Source organism: Dendrobates tinctorius, unplaced genomic scaffold (assembly GCF_039654945.1).
Source record: "Dendrobates tinctorius isolate UK_male_01 unplaced genomic scaffold, ASM3965494v1 ptg000413c, whole genome shotgun sequence".
In the NCBI taxonomy this organism is placed as follows: domain Eukaryota; kingdom Metazoa; phylum Chordata; class Amphibia; order Anura; family Dendrobatidae; genus Dendrobates; species Dendrobates tinctorius.
Genome location: NW_027362077.1, coordinates 428,620 through 434,905, shown reverse-complemented (window position 1 = coordinate 434,905; position 6,286 = coordinate 428,620). Strand labels below are relative to the sequence as shown.

At 42.2% G+C, this 6,286-nt stretch overlaps 1 long non-coding RNA gene across 1 annotated transcript; it reads right to left on the bottom strand.

The window, feature by feature from the left end:
* Positions 1-271: 271 nt before the first annotated feature.
* On the bottom strand, positions 272-1,396 carry LOC141076479 (uncharacterized). Its single transcript, XR_012227504.1, has 3 exons — positions 1,260-1,396; positions 947-1,016; positions 272-361 (listed from the first exon to the last, which is right to left on the bottom strand). It is a non-coding gene; the product is annotated as an uncharacterized lncRNA (long non-coding RNA).
* Between the last annotated feature and the right edge of the window lie 4,890 nt (positions 1,397-6,286).

Genomic DNA, 6,286 nt, shown 5'->3' with positions numbered 1-6,286 from the left:
TGATTTTGTGCGCTCTCTTGTATGATACCCCGGGCACGGTGCAGGAAGATAAGACCGTAGGAGCTGATGGCACCGGCAGCAAACTTTACAGTCAGCATCCCAAGAGTGCAAAACATAAAGCTTGGGCTGCAGAAAGTGAAAAGGGGAAAAAAAATGTAAATAACACAGAAGTCACGGGGTAGATCAGTGACATCAATCAGTGCACAGAAAATACCTACTTTTTAATTAGATTTTTTACATCTGAAATCCATGCTCTGGAGCTCAGCGGTTTGCTGTTATTTCCCTCTGCAGCTCCTCTGGTCGGCTCTTTTACAATCACACCCATGAACAGGAGTCCTATCATACCCAGAACAGGGGAGATCTGCGTAGACGAAGAAGGAGACATCACATATTACAAATACAGAGGTGTCATCAGAAGAAAAGACTAAAGGGAATTAAATGGAATCTATCACCAGGTGTTTTCTGCAGATATGTGAGCAACATAATGTAGGGACAGAGACCCCTAATCCAGCGATATGTCACTTGTTGCTCTGCTTGGTGTAGTTTTGATAAAATCTCTGTTTTTTTCTGATGCAGATCTGGCAGAACTCTGAATGTTGAGCCCTTTATAACCCCGCCTACACCAGCTTTTTCTGTGTACAATGTATATAGGCAGAAAGCTACCAATCAGTGGGGGAAGGGGTTACACAGAGCAGGAGGACTATGTGGCATGAGACAACTAGTCCCCTCCTCATAATTTCCTGCTGATAAAACAGTGATTTTTTTTCTAAACAACTGTAAAGAGCAGTAAGTAACACATCGCAGGAATCAGGTCCTCTGCCCCTACAGAGGCCTTGCTCTCAGATTAAATGATAAAAATATACTGGCAGATTCCCTTTAAAACCATATAGGAGTTATAATTAAGATTCACAGTTTGTCCACAAGATCCCTCAGACCTATTACTTACCAGAAAGGCTATTCGCCAGTCGCCAGAGAATGCCCTTGTAACTTCAGAGCCAATGATGTAACCAAGACCACTGTAATAAACAAAAACAAAGTTGTCATCATTTCTGCACACACAGAAACATATACATGTGCGAGTGTCTTTCTCCGGCTCCTCCTTTCTGATTAAGGATTCCTCATTACTTGCGGGGGGTTTTGTAAGATGCCATCCATATGTCTTGTACATGCATGCATCTGCAGAGCACAATCTGGGCGGCCGGAGAAAGTCCACAAGTCCGCCTTGTCGGAATTCCTCTAATCAATAGGTCCACACTCACCTGCCAATAAATCCTGCCACGTAATAGCAGTAAAGCGCGCGGCTGCGCCGGTCTCCCACATACAGGTCGGCAATGATTGAGGGGGCAGTAATTCTAAAGCTTGCCTGTGCTGCTCCCAGCAGTCCATTCATCAACAGAAAAACTGGAAAATACTGTGAAAACACAGAAAGATATTCAGTGACTATTCAAGAACGTTTTCTTACACATCTAAAGAAATACCATAATAGAAAGATTTGTAACTTTCCCTAATTTTGAGCCGCTCCTGCTTGTGGTTTGCAAATACTGATCTAGATACAAACAGGTGAGAGGCTTTACAGCTCCTGCAGACGTCTGTGGATCATGGTCCGATCATGGACTACAATGCACAGACAGCGTGATGGTGATGATCGGGTCAGGAGACCCGCGGCCTCTCCGTGCATTGCGCTCCATGATGGCATCGAGATCCACAGATGCTTCCTGGCATCAGAGGCGCATGACCGGAAGTCATCTTCTGAGCTTCCGGCCATGACCTGGGCGTACAGTTCTCCAGCTTCAAAGGTGCAGTGCGCATGGCCGTCAGTTCAAACTATGGCTCCCGGTCATGGGCAGTGCACGTCTGAAGCCAGGTAGCGTACACCCAGCTGCAGAGGTGCAGTGACGCTGCCGAAATGTGCAGCGCGCGTGTGCGGGATGTGCAGGAGCTGGCGATGACAAAAACTCCTGCAAATTATGTTATCAATCCCACAGGGGCGTGATAACATGAAGAGGGCTGACTAGTCTGGGGCAACTAACGACCCAACAACTAGTCAGCGCCCCCATTATCACAGGAAATGGGGACAATATGAAGGCTTTATTAACCTCATTTTTACAGATAAACATTCTACAGGGCTGGTGAGGCAGGAATTTACTCCTAGATAAGTGAGTGCTGCTGGTTGGAGGGCGTGGAGGACCTGACAGGTTCAATTCATGTTCAGTTTACCTCATTGGGAACGAAGATCCTGCCGATACTTATGGCTGACCGGACGGCCATGCCTGTACACGCAATGCGTTTCCTGCTCCAGCGGTCTCCCAGGTATCCAAAGACTAGACCAAACACGACATTGCTGACTGTGAATGCTAGAATGGGAAGGGAAAAAACAAGAGGTCAAGAAAAACAATTCTATATTATTGCATTTTTTTAAATTTGAGGATTTTTTAGACTGTTGCACTTAAGCACTTCTCCCGTCCTCGTCACTTTAGAATAAGATTTTATATTGAAATGTTACCTGATTTTGTAAAGCTGGATCCATTGTCATCCATTTTAAAGGCGACTTTCAGGTAAGGCATCGCTCCTGCCAAAACAAAAAGAGGAACACAAGTGATTATTGTAATCAGAGAAGTGCAGGAAGAGACGTCACAGCAACTAACGAGCCTTCTCGTTGGCCATGAAGATTTCTTTCCTTTTATGTTGCAGTGAGGGGCTTTATACACCCTGCCCCACCGACATAACCCGCTGTGCCCCTACCTACCTACAACAATGAAGAAAGCCATGGTGTTAACTATATTAATGCAGGATAGAATGACTACAGTGCTGATGGAACGTCTGCTGGAAACTCCCGTCCGCTCGTGCAGGTCCTGTGTTTCGCCGTTTTCATCCTTCTCTTTACAGTCAATGTCTATTTTCACATCATCAGCTAAAATTGGCACTTTGGTGAAATCACTGAGAGATGTCATGTTCACAGAGCCCTGCAAACACTGGAGAAAAACACAGAAGATGGTACAAATATTACATTAGTCTCAGTCTGTGGTGCTCAGTGATAATGCAGTGTATGGCATAATAAGCAAAGAATAATAAGTTAAAGTCCCCTAGGGGAACTAAAAAATAAGGTAAGAATCAATAATTCTATAGGGAAATCTATATCTGTCTCTCTATAATCAACTGCAGGTTGTGTCTCCCCCTGGGAAAGACTCCTATAACTCTTTAGGCTAAGTTCAGACTTACGTTTCTCTCTCTCTAACGGAGGGCGCTGATAATAATAAATAATTAACGCTTTCTATAACAAATTTTGCAACACACAAATCGTGACTGCAATGCACAATAGAAAGTGACTGGGGTCAGGCCGTCACCCATAGGTATACACAGGGACCGCCAATTGTGACATCATCAGCCTGTCACGTAGGGTTCTAAGTCATTGTGATGTCATCATGCAGTCCATAGGTATACGCAGGGACCACCAATTGTGACATCATAAGACTGTCACCGGGGGTTCTAAGCCATTGTGATGTCATATGCAACATTCCTAACTGGAGGTATTTGCTAATATTTCTACACCTACTGCATATTGAGATAGGATCGTGGAGATGGGAATACCCCTTTTATATAATAAAAGAGTAAACTATGTAATTAAACGCCATCTCTTATTACATAGCATCCTCTCTAGTTATATATGGCGCTGTCCCTAATTATATAGCATCCTCTAGTTATATATGGCGCCGTCGCTTAATATATAGCACCCTCTAGTTATATATGGCGCCGTCTATTATGTAGCATCCTCTGTAGCTATGTATGACACTGTCCCTTATTATATAGTGTTCTCTGTAATGTTCAGTGCTATCACATTATTACTTAGTGTCATGACTTATTATAAATAGCACCGTCCTTTACAGAGCGTATTCTCATTATTTTTGTTAGTCACAGCGCCTTCTCCCTAGCACATAGTCCTCTCTTATTAGATATAAAATGACTGCTGATGGGGCAGCATCTGACTAGAAGACCAGTCCATCAGCTCCTCCATCAGAATAGAAGCTTTCCCATGCTCCATCACCCGTCATTGCATTACATTATCTAACAAGAGAGGACGGTATATAATAAAACAGAAAATAACAAAGATAACAAGAGAATTTGACATGTAAAGTACAAGTACTTTGTTGTAAAAAAAAGGAGGGAGGCCCAGACATATTTCTTGAACAGGGGTCCCAAGCTGTCAGTGTTCACCCCTGGGCACAATCATGTATATATATATGTATATACACATATACTCTCATACTGACCTATATGTATACAAACATGTACTTTCACAACTTTAGCGGCACAAACATACTGTATATACTCGTGTATAAGCTGAGATTTTCAGCACTTTTTTGTGCTTTTCAGCGTGTTTTCATACCCCTCTCGGCTTATACATGAGTCATTGCCGGTGGGGGAGGGGGGATGGGGGAGCAGAAGACATCATACTCACCCTCCTGGCCTCATCGCTGCATATCAGTCCCTGCATCTCAGTCCGGGCTCCAGCATCTCTCTTCCTGTCTTCGTTCCAGTGCTGAGCGGTCACTTGGTACCACTCATTAAAGTAATGAATATGCACGTGTCTCCACTCACATAGGTGTGAAGCGCATATTCATTACTTTAATGAGCGGTACCACGTGACCACTCAGCACCGGAAGACAGGAAGAGAGATGCCGGCACCTGGACGGAGATGCAGGGACTGAGATGTAGCAGTGTCTGGATGGTGATTAGGACTGGGGGGGCCGTGAGCCATGCAATATTCACCTGTCCCCATCAGGGAATATTTTAATATGGAGCATCTTATGGGGCCATCATTAACCTTTGTGCAGCATTATATGGGGAATATTTTAATATGGAGCATTTTATGGGGCCATCATTAACAATTGTGTCGCATTATATGGGGCATATTTTTGTATGGAGCATCTTACGGGGTCCATCGTGAACTTTATGGAGCATTATATGGGGCGTATTTTGTATGGACCATCTTATGGGGCCATCATGAACTGTATTGCGCATTATATAGGGCGTATTTTGTATGGAGCATCTTATGGGGCCATCATGAACTGTATGGAGCATTATATGGGACTCCTGATTAAATATGGATATTTAAAAACATTTAACCTACTGATGTCTCAATTAATTTCACTATTATTGGTATCTATTTTTATTTATGAAATTTACCAGTAGCTTCTGCATTTCCCACCCTAGGCTTACACTCGAGTCAATACGTTTTTTGTGACAAAATTAGGGGCCTCGTCTTATACTCGAGTATATACGGTACTAAAATAAGATAATAGCTTTATCAGTGGTGAAGCACTATAAATCCCATATCTACCTATCTATCTATCCATCTATCTATCTATCTATCATTAATGTGTCAATCCATAAGGAGGAACATTAATTTCTATATATACTGCAATACTGTGTTATTGTAGTATATAGTATAAACAATCAAACAATTATAGGTTTACATCCTTTAGTGGGACTAAAAACATAAGGTAAAAATCAACATAAAGGTGAAGAAAAAAATACAAATAATAAAATATAAAAATTTCAATCATCTCCTGTTCCTAATTAAAACATAAAGAGATAAAAACATACATATTTTGCATGAATGTGTCCACAAAAGCAAACTTTTTTTTCAAAGGTAAAATGAATGGTGTTCTTCAAAACAACAACTCATCTCGCAAAAAACAAGCTTTCACCTGACTGTGAGATCAGAGAAATGAAGAAGAAGAAATATTGACCTTTTCCTGAAACAGTTAATGCCGATTACAAGAATGTGTCTCTCCTGTTATTGGCGATGATTCTATAGGGAAATCTATATCTGTCCCTCTATAATTATCTGTTGGTCGTGTCTCCCCCTGGGAAAGACTCACATAACTCATTAGATTAAGTTCAGACTTACCTTTCTCTCTTCTCTCTCTTCTCTCTCTTCTCTCTCTTCCTTCTCCTCTCTCTCTTCTCCTCTCTCTCTTCTCTCTCTCTTATCGCTTGATAATAATAAATAAATATCGCTTTCTATATCAGACTTTGCAAGACACAACTCGTGACTGCAATGCACAATAGAAAATCACTGGGATCAGACCGTTGCACATAGTTTTACGCTGTGGTCAATTGTGACATCATCAGTGTGTCTCAGAGGGTTCTATTGTGTGATGTCATCAGCGTGGCACCAAGTGTTCTAAGTCATTGTGAATCAGCGAGTCACAGAGGGTTCTATTGTGATGTCATCATGCAGTGCATCTGCAGTACATACAATCATGGCCAAACGTTTTAGCAT